The sequence below is a fragment of the Amblyomma americanum genome, chromosome 2 (genome assembly GCF_052857255.1).
Source record: "Amblyomma americanum isolate KBUSLIRL-KWMA chromosome 2, ASM5285725v1, whole genome shotgun sequence".
Classification (NCBI taxonomy): Eukaryota; Metazoa; Arthropoda; class Arachnida; order Ixodida; family Ixodidae; genus Amblyomma; species Amblyomma americanum.
The window spans coordinates 122,084,374-122,098,750 of record NC_135498.1 but is presented as its reverse complement, the minus strand read 5'-3'; the positions used below and the strand labels follow the sequence as shown (position 1 = coordinate 122,098,750).

At 44.5% G+C, this 14,377-nt stretch overlaps 1 protein-coding gene across 4 annotated transcripts in view; it reads left to right on the top strand.

Moving 5' to 3' along the window:
- The first annotated feature begins 897 nt into the window (after positions 1-897).
- Positions 898-14,377, top strand: part of LOC144121783 (uncharacterized) — a 101,771-nt gene continuing 88,291 nt past the window's right edge. For all 4 annotated transcript variants that reach the window (XR_013312693.1, XR_013312692.1, XR_013312694.1 and 1 more), the window contains exon 1: positions 898-1,184. The gene's annotated coding sequence lies outside the window, so the exon portion shown is untranslated. The remainder of the gene's footprint in view (positions 1,185-14,377) is intronic.

The window sequence follows — 14,377 nt, the reverse complement described above, 5'->3', positions numbered from 1 at the left end:
TGCGTAATTAAACGCGCCGGGTATCTCGATAGTAGGTAAGAATATCTCTGAACGTAAGCAGGCGCTCCTGGGATGGAGGAGAAGGTCCAACTCCGGTCCGGAAAGTGAGACCTCGGGCAACGGAGTGTACCTCCCGTTACCTGGGAGGCCTGCGTGTGCGGGGGTCCAGATAAGGGATACGAGGCGTGTGGGGTGCCAGAAGCGTAGAAGCCGAGACACGGTGCGGGATATCAGGCCTTTTGCGAAATTAGATAGGCAGGATTTTGAGTCGGAGAGAATTTTGGTGGCAGAGGTGGAAATGAGAACGAGAACAATGGCCGCTTTCTCTGCAAGTTCGGACGAGTCTATGGTGATGAAGCGTGATGCGATTAATTGGGCCAGATTGTTAGCGACGGCGAGGACCATGCGGGAGCTCGGCGAGTACGCTGACACATCCACGTAGGGTACCTCGGAACTGTCGCCGTACAGCTTGCCGCTTAGCTAGTTGAGCGCGCCCGGGCAGCGGCCGACGCCACTGAGGTCCCGCATTAGGGACACCATGCACTTAGTATTTGATACCTCCCTGCATGCACCCTTTTTGAGGCAAATGCTAGCTGTTATAGCAATTAATAGATAAATAACTTGATATTGACCAAAAACGTTTTCTCTGCAATGGAACACCAAGACGGCAGCGATAACGCGAGGGCATGCTAAACTCCTGCACAGTTCGCGTTAATGTTAGACTAAATGTCATTATCACGGTGGTTATAATTAAGGTATAAGTTTTGTCTCTATAACGCGAAAACTTGCTGCCACACAACCGCTCTATGGCAGTAAGGTCTGCTTGAGGGCGCCACTGAGAACGCGCTTCATGCGCTTCATGGTCGTCGTATGTCTACTACGTATGTAATGTTATTGGAAGTTACTCCAGGAAAAGAGCGTCCGCGTGCCGGCTTGTTGGCGTTGGGCATGCTTTGTTGTGGTTACGAATCGTGTAGTGTACAGTGTACGTACGTACTTTGTCACCTCACAAGAGTGTGCTCTCCGTGTGCAGTATGTTGAGAGCTGCTTAATGTATTAGTTTATAAGCGAGATGTGATTACTGTCGCCGTATACAAGATGTCTTGCGCGCTTGTGCCCATTGGCGCCTACGGAACCCTCGTCGACCGGCTGCGCTATGTGCGCGTCCTGCTTGTAGCCGAAAGGTGAGCGCATGTATGGGGTTTCTCCAAAGAACAGTGATTACTTGGATTTCATTGCACGTGATGCTGCATAGGCGTTTATTTCTGGCGATCCTTGGTAAGCGCATTCGATTGGGACTTTGATAACTTCTGCATGTTTCACTGTGCACTTAGCGACATGATCTTGGAATGAAGCTCTGACGCAGTCCAAGCTGATTACAGTCTCGAAGGAGCTGGCAAACTATTTCATTGGGTACTGATCCTAAGAAAAGGAGCAGCGCCAAAGCATGCAACCACAGGTTCAAAAGGCATCAACTAGCCCAAAAAGTTTTATTGCAGCATTGGGTACTGAAGCGTGGGTAACCTTTACGAAAGCCTGCCGGATTATTTAAGCTACGTTGGTCCGTATTTGTGCTTTGGTGTTGTCTGCCTTGATTTTTTTTTTTTTTGCCTGCATATATGTGTGCGTGTCGCCGAAGAGCGCCGCAGAGGTAGTTGATAGCCTGTAGAGAGCACGCGAAGAGAAAATATGTACTACGGCATTTCTGTTGCATTTATTTTGAAACATACGAATACGTTCGTGCACATGCTGAACGTATTTAACGCTAGCCTCTTAAAGCTTATGTTTACCCTCCTCGATGCTAACTGCGTCTGGCTGTCTGAATGGTAACGACTGTACCACAGGCAGCACCTGATGCTGTAGGTCCACTTTGTCTGACAAATGTTGACTGGAAGTTAATTCTGTACCCTGTTGTGATTCCTGCAAAAAAACCCATTTTCTCTGTTACGCTAAACTTTACTCTGGTTGTTTTTCTTGGTCACATAGTGTTGCTGTGAGTAGTTTGACTTCTGACAGTAACATGAAAAAAAATTGAAATTGCGCTTTTATGGTGAGCATGGTTATAAGTGAGATAAGGATGAAGTGTTTGGATAGCCCACTGACAGATGTAAACATGAAGCTATATTACAGCCTATATTACAGCATCTAGATTTCGGCAACGTGCGTTTTTAAGCACGCAAGGCACAACGCTTTTAACATCGACCGGTTATGAGCACCTTAAATATTATTGGAACAGGAAAATTTGTTGCTCTCGGCAGCTTGAAGTATCACTGACGAGGCTGCGCTGCTGCATCCCCCCTCTAAATTTCTATTTACACAAGTCGGGTTTGGCGCTCTCTCCCCTTTGTGCATTTTGCCGTGAGCCTGAATCTATAGAACATTTTTTGATGTATTGTCGTCGATTCAACTCTCTGAAAAAAAGGTTGCTGGAGGAGCCCTTGCAGCATCTTGGCCTTAGTTTGAGCAGCCCGCTCTTGCTATCATTTGGCGCCACCACTTTTGGGTTCAGCCACAGATCTGTTTGTACCGCTGTTCTAAATTTCCTGATAGAATCTCACCGACTGCCTTGCTAAGTGTTCCAAACTTTTCTTTTCTATCAAATATTACATTTTGACTTAATCATTATTATTTAATCCCTCTCTTTATTCTTATTCTTATAATTTTGAAATCAAAGCTCTCATCCCTTTTCTGTTCTTGAGGAATAATTCACCGGTGTTGCGCTCCCACGTGCTTTTCCTTTTTATTACCTGCGTTCAGGTGAACAGCCACACCATTCTTGGCCGATCCCCCAGTGTGGGTATGTGCCATCTTTTGATAGGCTAACAACAGCAACACAAACATGTGGACAAGGAGTGAGTGATATCTTGATGTGCTACCAAGAAGGAACAAAATTATTGAGGTCAGGAATATGCAACTTGCTGATAAAAGCAATAAGTAGGGAAACTGTAAGGCTTGTTTCACATGCCGCGATTTTCGCCTTCTGACGCCACGATTTTCATTGCTCTGCAACAGGAGAGAGTGTCTGTTTAGCCACAGACGGCTTGTGACGAGTTTCTGTTTGGTTGGAATTCAATCACAGCGTTTTTGTGTTCATTCTGCAACTCACCAGTGCAGAGCGCTGAGATGTGGGATGTGCAGTCGCATGGGAAGAGTCGTGGCGGCAAAAGCAAAACTTTATTCTTATCAAAACATACTGACTACTGCGTTGGATTTAAAAGTATGTATGCAACATGAATGCATTCCTTATGTTACTGTCACGCTTAATCATGAGCTGTTTACGCAAACAATCAAGCAACCATGCGTGTCACCCGGTCCGAATTCGTTGGGTATGCATTACATGTGAAAACACTGACCGAAGATCATACTGCGACTTCAGCGATTTCGCCGAATATTTATGTTCTGATCACAGCATGTGAAATGGACCTAATAGATGGTGTGCTGACTGGTTGTGTATTCATCTGTGATGTAGAGGTAGGGTGGGTGATGTCAGCTGTAAGGCTGTAGTTATATATGTGAATATTCATTTTTCATAGCACCAGGAATGCATCAAATGGACTATCTTATGACATTGCAGAATGCTTGGAGCTGTATTGTCACACATGAACCATGAGCAGCTGCTTTCCACGGTTCTTCTGTTTTGCTCTTTTGTGTTTTTACTTGTGTGTCAGTTTATTTTCGTGCCGTCTTGCTGTATTGAGCATGGCCTAATTGTGCATGGGTATATTGTGTGCCCTTAACCCTATGTATGCCCCTGCAGTCAGAGCATGTATTTAAATCTGTAATAATTTGGATTTTCATTGGAAATTGGTTTTTGGGGAAAGGAAATGGCGCAGCATCTGTCTCGCATATCGGCGGACACCTGAAGGGGGCCATAAGGGAAGGGATAAAGGAGGGAGTGAAAGAAAAAAGTGGTACCATAGTGGAGGGCTGAGGAATAATTTCGACCACCTGAGGATCTTTAATGTGCACTGACATCGCACGTCACATAAGCGGGCACCTTAGGGTTTCGTTTTGCCTACATCGAAACTGAGCCGCCGCGGTCGGGTTTGAGCCCGGGAACTCCAAATCAGTAGCCGAGCGCCCTAACCACTGAGCTGCTGCGGCGGGTAAAGGATTTTCATTACAGTGGAAGCGCTTTGTTGAAAGTGTGTAGCTGTTGTTTCCCATATAAGCTAGATACTAGGGTCATTGCATTTTAGCTATCTTGTTGGAACATAAAGCAAGAGCTGATATTTGTTGGTCTGTTTGATTTCAAAAAGCAGAAAAAGAAAGCAGTGTTGTGCATTAGATGGTGCCATATTTCTTTGTGGTAGTATTGTTGGTGTTCATTGCTCAGATGAGTTTAGTGAACCCTTTGTCCTGCACCTACCAGACATGCTAAAAATTTTGTTTCAGTACTGAATGGGTGGAACAGCAGCATGTCATTTGGGAAGAGCAGATGGGAGACTGAAGAGGTCATAAGATGGAACCATGAGGTTTCTAATGCGAGAGCGTTAAGGAGCTCGTGTCGCAGAAAAATCCGCAGTGAAGTAACCTAGGAGGCAGGTGGCCACGTAATCTTGTGGCGTCATCACAACCTGTGCACCGGATTGCGAGGAGACTGTGCACCGTGGCAGGTGGCAGTTAAATCATTGATTGGTTTCGTGAGGTTGCTTGGGAAAAAAAACCTAGGTCGCACAAGCCCCACTGGTGGAAGCACCTGCCATCGCAGGGTAGTGGCACATCTGCTGACCCACTGCGCCAAGAGTGGTATGAGAACACCCAGGGATCTATGAATGTTAACTAGAGAATGACCAATTCTGCATATATGGGCATTAAAGGGGCACTGAGGAGAAAATGAAGTTGGCTGGTATTGGTAGAACACCAGCTCCTAACCTCAAAACAACCACTCTTATTGGAAAGAAAGCTGTTGTAAGATAGAAAAGAGCAAAAAACAAAATACAGGTATCACCGCAGGCAAATCTTGCAAGTACAAGTGCGATGACGAAATAGCCGAAAAATACAACAGATCTCTGAGGCTGCCCGGGTTCGAATCCGGCTGCAGCGGCCGCATTTCGATGGAGGTGAAACGCAAAGGCGCTCCTGTGCCGTGTGATGACAGTGCATGTTAAGGATCCCCAGGTGGTCCAAATTATTCGCGACCCCTCAACTGCGGCACCTCTCAGTGGTGGAACTGCTGCGCCGATTGCGCCAAATCAGAAATCTTGCTACATGCTGCTACAAAATCGATCTTTTTGCGCCACGTCTGCGCAAAACTGAAATTCACTGTCACGGAATCCGACATCTGCTGGCAGCACTGTTCAAGACCCGTGCTGATTGGAAGAAAAAGTCGCGAAGGAAGTGTCCATCTTCATCCCTGCTGGTCATCGCTGCCGGAGGTCATTGCAGCTCACGAGGTCTCCGCCCTGTGGGATGAGCTTAGTCTTGTTGCCGGAGGTCATTGCAGCTCACGAGGTCTCCGCCCTGTGGGATGAGCTTAGTCTTTGTGTCTCAGAAGATATTAGCCAGACAATCCGAACGACTTGATGACTTCTGGCAAAAACTTTTTGACCTCAAGCAAGACGATGGGGCTCGAAAATATCCCTTGTTGGTGGCACTCGTAAAACCACTTTGCCTCTCGCACAGCAATGCTCATTTGGAGAGTGGCTTCAGTGAAAATCGGCGAGTGCTGAGAGACCGATCGTCCTTTTCAATACAAAGTGTAATTAGGCTTCGGTCTGTAATGACATATTCCCAGTGTTTCGGCTGAAATCCAGCTGCCATTCCTATGACACAACGATTAATCAGAGCGGTGAAAGGATCGCGGAAGTGACAGCTGCAGTGGTTGGAGGCAGATGCAGCAGCGGAGACATGTGCAAAACAAGCAAAAGAAGGCTGATGTACCGCACAAGGACACCAAGAAAAGAGGTCAGAATGAAGAGAAGGTACTGGAAAAGATCAGGCTGGCCAGGAATATGATCACCAATGCTGAGCTGCTTTTCGCAAAAGGCGTCAAGTCTAAAAATTTTGCAGATGTTGCAAGCCCTTCTGAAGAATGGACAGGAAATGCTCGTTGCGGCGCTGTCTGAGCTGGAGTAATCAAGAGAGAAGAAATAGTACCTAAAATTTGCAGTTTTAAGAATGGTATCATTTTTATAGCTTTGTGGCATATCTCGTATGTCTTCCCTCTTAATAAAAATGGCTTTGTTTTTAGCAAAATCTCCTGTTTGCTTATTTTTGGGGCTTTTTAAGGAAACGACAGCACTTCAGACTTAATTTGGGCTTAAAGCTTGTTTTTGCATGAATAGGTCATTATGAACACCTGAGCTTGGCTGTTTCATAAATAAAAGAAGCCTTCTTTATTTAAGTGTTTTTAGACATGAAATTTTTCTATGAAATTTTTTTTTCTGCTACAAAAGCTCAAATATCTGTTACAAAATGCCATTTTTTCTGCTACAAAACTTGAAATTGCTGCTATAAACTGCAATTTCTTCTGCTACAAAATCTGCTACAAGAAGGCAGTTGCCAGTTCCACCACTGCACCTCTTTATTTCTTTCTTATTTCACTCCTACCTTCCTCCCATTCCTAACGGCGGGTGTCCACAGCTCAAAAACCAATTTTCAATTTTCAATCTCTGAGGCTGACAAACATGCTAAAGATTACGTGTTTGATCTATATTGAAGTATATAAGTTTTGTTTTGAAACTGCTAGTGCACATTCATCACATGAGGAAAACGGAGAAAAGACAATTTGAATTTTGTAAGGCAAAGAAATTGAATACTTGGCAGAGCAATAGGTGGCCAGCTGAGTTACGGTATGTTTTGGTGCTTCGCGGCCATACACTCTGCATGCCCATGTGGTTTCCTGACGGGCCTCGATTTACAAGTGCGGAGCAGTAGAGGACCTCCAAGTGCCTCTCTATGTGGTCCTCGGATGAAGTTTATACAGTGGCACACACCTGTGATAAGGAATGCCACTTGTGGATAGGTAATGTTCCACAAATCTCCACGTTAGCAAATGCATCGCTCGGAGTGCGTGCTCTACAGCATAACCACACTACAAGGACTATTATTACAGAATTTAAGTATCTTTGTACGTACCAAGTCTCCACTGATCAGTTGGGGTGATGGCTCATCCATCAATGACACTGCCGTATTAGTAGCTTTGCTTGCCAACTCCTCAGTGCTTGGGCTACTCTGCCAGACCCACTGCCTCAACCTTCAAAAGCATCGCACGCTGTGTGGGGTTGAGGTTGGTGAAGTGCAGGCTGCAGTCATTTGTGAGAATTTTGTTGTCGGGATCAGGAACGGGATCCATTGTAGCGCTGGTGCAAGCGTAAACAAAGTGACGGCTGATAGAGGCCTTCAGCACCTGGTCGGCGGTAGTTATAATTTTGGCTGCTGCTAGGCTGCACTACTCACCACCAGCAATCACTGAGTCCCTATTTACGTCACTTTTCGGCTATTTCGTCATCAGAAAGTCCCAAGTTTGAATCTTTTTCTTTTCTTTTTTTTATTTGTTGCTTAGACGTTTGCCTAAGAAGGAAAAAGTTTTTCAACTTTGGATCCAAATCTTACAGTAATAAATGCTTCTTTCGCCACCAAACAAGCAGCAACAAAACCACGAAATTACAAACTGCTGGATTTTGCTTTAAAAAAAATTTGCTGGAGTTGTTCTTAGTGTCTCTTTAATCCATTAATACTGCCGCGTCATGCCCTTAAGGTGAGTAGGAAGGCCACATTAAAATCTTTTTTCTTTTTAAGTAACAATTTTCTACTTTTTATGTTTTAAACACCCTTAAACATTCTGAAAAATAAGTTTTAGAAGAAATTATGTTCGTACCTCACTTAATCTGGAAGTTAAATCCAGTTCAGAACCTTTACGCCTACATTTTGAAAACAAAACTAAGCTCTTTTTGCCTTTTATGGTGGCGATTGGACTCTGCTATAGTAAATATTTCTCTTAATATTATATTGTCACATTTTTCATGTTATCTGCTATCCTTGCTCTTCATTAGATACATATTTTACTCAGAGGGCAACAAAAGGAAAGTGCAAAGATTGAAGATAGTATGTGAAGTCAGTGGAAAAGGTAGGTTGGCAGATTCTAGGGTTGGTCAATTATAGATCTGATACTGCATCTCTATGGACACTAATGGGGGGGAGCTTTGAAGAAATAACCGAGCTGCACCAACTTGTTGCTTTCAGTGTATACTCTTCCAGTTTTTTAGTGGTATCATGCGAGCATTGACCATTCGCTTGATAAGCGTCCTATGACAGAACGAATCGGCAAACTCGCTGGGAGTTGCCTTATGCGCATGAAGCCCAGGCTGCGGTGACCGTCGTCTGCCAGGCTGTTCCTGGATCTGCGCACAGCACCTGACCCTTTCCTTTGATTATTGCACTACCTGGAATTCCAGGCACTAACAAAGCGAAGAGGGTAAGGGAGATTGCTGGTAGTAGCAGTATAAGCATTCCTCAAATGAACCTTGCTATCTATGTTCCACCTTTTTGTTTGTGCAGCCACTGTCATGCGTGCACAAAAACTAAGAGCGAGAGAAGGCCTCTGGCATTCGCAGTGAGGCTATCCAATACTCACTTTCCTTGAGTTTTCTTTTTGTTGCATTTTTTTTTAGTTTGCAATGCTGCACGGAAACAGTCATGCTGCTTGTACGGTCACCTTGCTCAAATATTATTGCGGGATTCATTCGCGCAAGTCTCTGTCAAGGAACAAAATACATTGACAAAATGGAGTTTCGACTCAACCATCTGTGGTTTGCATGTTCTGCTGTCAAATCAAAATGTAATGAATCTGACTAAAGCATGTGTGAGGCGTAATGAACAATTCAATATCATAGTAAAATTCAATAGTTGATGAATTCACCTCTGGACTGTACAACCTCTGTGATGCGACACGGTAGGGACTCATAACGGACAACAGCAAGATCCGAATTCATCTCGATACTCTCCCACTTGACCTCAATGTTCTCCAATAGTTCATTACATGTTGTGTAATACAGGCCCATTTTTGCTAGGTTTGTCTTCAAAATGCCCCTCACATTCCCTATATTATTCATGTTGGCTCTCTGCGGCAGTCATTTCAGTGCTATCACGCCCAAACCTTCCAGGTGGGCTTTCACTTTAGATGCTGTGTGAACTGTGGTGAGATCCTGTTGCAGGAGAAAACAACAGTCCCGAAAAGGTCCGTTCAACAAATGAGGCAGGAGTTGCTGGTCAATGATGTCAAGGTATTTCTCTGAGCAGAACCTGCCTTCTGTCCTGTAGATAGGTCTCAGGCGATCTTTTATAATGAGTCCCCAAACGTTGACGCATTTTCCACCGTTGGACTTGACGTGCTGAACGTAGGCTGGGTCATACCTTAAAGATAAAGACGATAAATGTGGTTACAAAATAAAGAAGGAAAGTAAGAAAGTAGAAAAAAGAAACAAGAAGCTTTGCTTGGTCCAAGACCGCGGTGCAAATTAGGCCTGAATATTTGACGGAGGTCGAATTACGCTTGATCAGCCCTTATAAATGACCCATTTATGGCGACCTTTCTTTTTGGCCATTAAAGTGCAAGGATGCAATGTTTCAAACCCTGCATGCAAAGGCACGAACATGCTTCAGCGCTAGATTGTCCAGCTGGCATGGCACCGGAACGGTGTTGTTGACGTGAGGAGGCATTTTGGGAGGTAATTAGAACATCTCTGAAATTTGCTGCCTGAGCTGAGAAGAGGAACCTTAACACCAGCCTTTAGGTTCGACTGAATGGGCAAATAGTGCGAAATGAACAGAGCCGTTTCTGGAAACGGCGCCACCTTCTATGCGCGGTGAGAACCCGCCCACGGGAAGTTACCGCCGCATTTACCGCTTGTAGTTCGAAGGGCGAAATGTGGGCATTCTGAAGCTGTAGTTTTATCGATATTATTCAGGCGGCCAATTTTTCGCGACTATAGGTGATCCCCAGAAGGGGACATATACTTCATGCAGATGCTTGTGAGTGGCAATACCACGGGTTCCTGAGCATCCGCAGGGACATCTCTGCAGGGGGATGTTGGTGAGCAGTGTGTGTACCACAGACCTGAGCACCCGCGCTTAGCCGTGCATGGCATCGCCGTGTCCAGGGAAAAGGGTATCCTGGTGGTTGAGCTGATGCCGAGCGTTTGGACCTTTAAGGCCCCTTGGACCTTTAAGGCCCCTCAGCGGAGGCAACACTCAGCTTCCTGTAGACGGCACCTCCGGCCTGATCTGAACGAGGAAATTGGCAGTCACGTTCTCCTATCCTCCCCCTCTATCTTTCACTTTCCTACCCCTTTCTCACAACTTTCCTGTATCCTACTCATTTCTTGGTTTTTCCTTTTTCCTAGTTTATGTGCCAATCACCCTGAATTGCGTCATATTTGGTTATAGTTATGGTAGTTTGGTTATGGTAGGTCAGCTGGCATGGGCAGGACTTGCTTGCAAGTTCCTGTCCCATTCCCTTGTAGGGGCTCTATGGTGGGTGGCTTGCACCATGGCCGAAAAATATATACTCTTTATGGCTCCACTCCTATCTAAACACAATCGCACTCTGTAAAGAGTGCGAAACGAGGTAACAGACTTTTTTCCAAAAAAAAAAGCAACATGCACCAAATTCTACGTCCTCCACAGCCAAATAGCTGAAAAACAAGCCAAAATTCCATCCCCATTCCGTGTGTCAAAATGCCTTGGAGGAGAGACTTTAATGAAACAGGAGAGGTCTGCCTGGTTGTCGGCCTGGCGTGCTACTCCAGTCAGAATGTCTAACGGATACCTTGGGCCCTGGCTAAAGGTATCCAAGATGAACAGTGGAGACTTACTATTAGTACTCCGTGACAATGTTCAGAACTCGAAAATCATTAGTACGCCGTGACAATGTTCAGAACTCGAAAATTGCGAGCATTGCATCCATTGTAGAAATCCTAGGCTCCATAACAGCACATCGATTCCTAAACTTCGTCCATGATGTCATCTCTTAAAATGATTTCATACACCTAACTGAGAAAGAAATGCTGGAAGGCCTCTCCGACTGAATGTCACAGATGTGTACAGAATCAAAATCCGGATAGACAACTAAGAAATAGATACAAAACACTTGGTTCTCACATTCAGCACAAGTACATTACCTGAAACCATCGAAGTAGGCCACCTGAGACTAAATGTCGGGCACTGTATTCCAAACCCAGGAAGATGCTTCAATTGTCAGGTTTGGCCACGGCTCACAGAGCTGCCGTAGCTGCAAAACTTGCACAACATGCGCTTCGAAGGATCACCATTCTGAGGAATGTGACGCAGCCCTGCGCTGCGCTAACTGCGAACTCCACGCTGCATACTCCAGAGCGTGTCCATCCTGGAAGAAGGAAAAGGAGATAATCATCATAAAGACCAAGGAAAACATTTTACTTAAAGAAGCGAGAAGGCGATTTGCTCCTACCAACACATTCTCGTTCACCAGCAAAATCCAACTTCGCTGATGTGGTGCGCAGGGGCAGTGCACCACACAGCACTCTGGCACCTGCCCAGGCCAATTTCACTGAGCCGATGGCAGGGCCATCCACGTCCCAGGCTGGGACAGTGAAGGCTGCACTGCCACCTCCAAAGCAGGGAGCGCCGGTCCACGGGTCGGCATGGACCGGGATGCCGACCACAGAAAAAAAAAACGTCCTTAAAAAGTACCAACTCTTTCGCTGTGACCGAGAGAACTCAAGCAGGATCTCTGAAGGCACTGCTATTGTGGTCCAGAGTGGTGCTACTTGGAAAATCAACCTAAATACCTCATATGAGGCAGTTGCTGTCACCGTCCTCGATTTTAAAACCATAATATGTATGTTGCATATACACTGAGTCTCACCTAACCGTCACACTTCATGATTTAGAAAGACTTTTAATGCAACTGCCGGAGGCATATCTTATAGTTGGGGATTTTAACGGGGAAGTGAACAAACGGGCGTCAGAGGCCGGATTCTGTAGATTTTATTCTCTGCAGCAATGTCTTCCTCCTGAACACGGGCAAACACACTTACTGTTCTCCAAGAAATGGGAATATGAGCTGCCTAGATCTATCTTTTTCATTCGCCAAGTGTTTTTACTGATATTAATTTGGATGTTCTTGACAACCTGTATGGGAGCGATCATCTTCCTGTCATAATAAGCCTATCATCCTCACCACCAGTCATCCCCACAAAACCACGGCATTGGAAGTTACATTTAGCTGACTGGGAATTGTTTAGAGAAAATGCCGGTGTAAAGAATATTGCTTTAGAAAATCTCAGCATAGATGAAATAAATAAAACGTTCACAACATGCATCCTTACTGCTGCGCACCTATCAACCCCAAAATCCTCAGGAGTGGTCCGTCAGAACCACTATGTGTGATACACACGTGAATCCAAGGAGGCAAAAAAACTACAAAATAAAGCCTGGGGAGTCTTTCGCAAATACCCAACGCACGAGAATCTTATCCTTTTCAAAAAGGCGAGAGCGCAAGCATGGTATATTCGGCCCAATGCCGAAAAAACATCCTGGAAAGCTTGGGTGTCTTCTATAAACAGTTCATCCTCATCAACTAAAATGTGGGTTCGAAAACTAAATGGCAGCTACTCACCCTTCACGGTTCCTTTTTTGAGAACACCCGGTACACAAAACATAGTGGAACAGGCAGACATATCGGGGGAGCACTTCGCTGCAGTTTCAAGTTCTTCACACTATTGTCAGTCATTTCTAAATTACATATGCACAGGCAAAAAACACAGGCTCCCAACAAATGGAGGAGTGAATTAAAAATACAATTGTCTAATTACCCTCAAAGAAATTAATAAAGTACTGTATGCCAACAAAAAAACTGCTCTAGGACACGACCAGATACACTATGAAATGCTTGCCCATCTTTCCCAGCCTGCCATAGAAGCACTCCTTAATTTCTTCAGTAAAATATTCATAGAAGGAAAAATACCGAACGAATGGAAAAGAGCCATTAGAGTACCATTTCTGTAACCTGGAAAGCTGCCAACCTCCCTTAGCAACTATAGGTCAATAGCCCTTACAAGCTGTCTCACCAAAAGTTTTGAAAGTGTTCTAAATATAAGAACTTTTTTCCTTGAAGCTCGCAAGCTTTTTGACATCTATCAGTACGGTTTTAAAAAGGCATGCTCAGCAACCGACCATATAGTTTGCCTCAAAAACAAAAGCAAAGAAGCTTTTATACATAAACAACACTGCCTTGCTGTCTTTTTTGATCTGGAGAAAGCATTCGTCACAACATAGAGATTTGGGAATTCTTCGCAACCTTGCAGAACTTGGCATCCACGGCAGGATGTTAAACTGCCCAAATGATTTCCTGTGGAACCGCTTATTTCAAGTACGCCTGTAATCAGCCTTTTCCAGGAACTTCGTTCAAGAGAACTGGGTTCCTCGGGGTGTATATTAAGGACAACACTGTTTATTGTACAGACGAATTTCATTAACAATATAATCCCAAAGTCCATGATGTATTCAGTCAATGTCGAGGACCTTCAAATAGCTTGTACATCCTTTAATGTAGCAACATGCGAGAGACTAACACAATTAACAATGAACAAACTAGAGACATGGGCAGACAAAAACGGATTCCAGTTCTCCACATAGAAAACAGTGGGCGTGCTGTTCTCACTAAAACGAGGTCTACATTCCAAGCCCAGCTTACATCTAAACAAAATTGAACTGCCTATAAAAAATGAAGTAAAATTTCTGGGCATTACTTTTAACAAAAAGTTGTCATTGTTACCTCACATTAATGCTCTAAAACAGAAAGCCTCCGGATCCTTGAACATACTTAAAGTACTTTCCCGAAAACACTGGGTTTCTGATAGGGCATGCCTTTTACAATTTATCAGTCTGTTGTTCCTTCTACCTTAGATTGCGGATATATAGTTTATGGGTCAGCAAGACCATATTATCTTAGATTAAATCCAATACATAATTAGGTTTGCGTCTTTCTATGGGTGCATACAGGACGTCACCCATAAACGGTCTGTATCCAGAAGCTAATGAAGCATCACTTACAGACGGAACGATGCTCACGTGTTTGTGCATTCTAAAAATCCGTTCACTACTTAAACGCATCTGTCACCCAATAGTCACAAAGTGCCCGTCTAGAACACTATTTAACAACAAACCACAGACTACTAGGCCACTGCTCTTGCGTTTTAAAGAGATTTGCCAAAACCTCGGCCTACTGGACACATTACCTGACATTGCTCGAAGGCAAGATCCACTGCCTCCATGGTATCATTTTCCTACAATCTGCGATTTTACTCTTACTCAGTTCCGTAACAAACAAACTCCACAACAACGTATTATACAAGAATTTGTTGCACTCGAGGAAAAATACAGTACCTTCAGA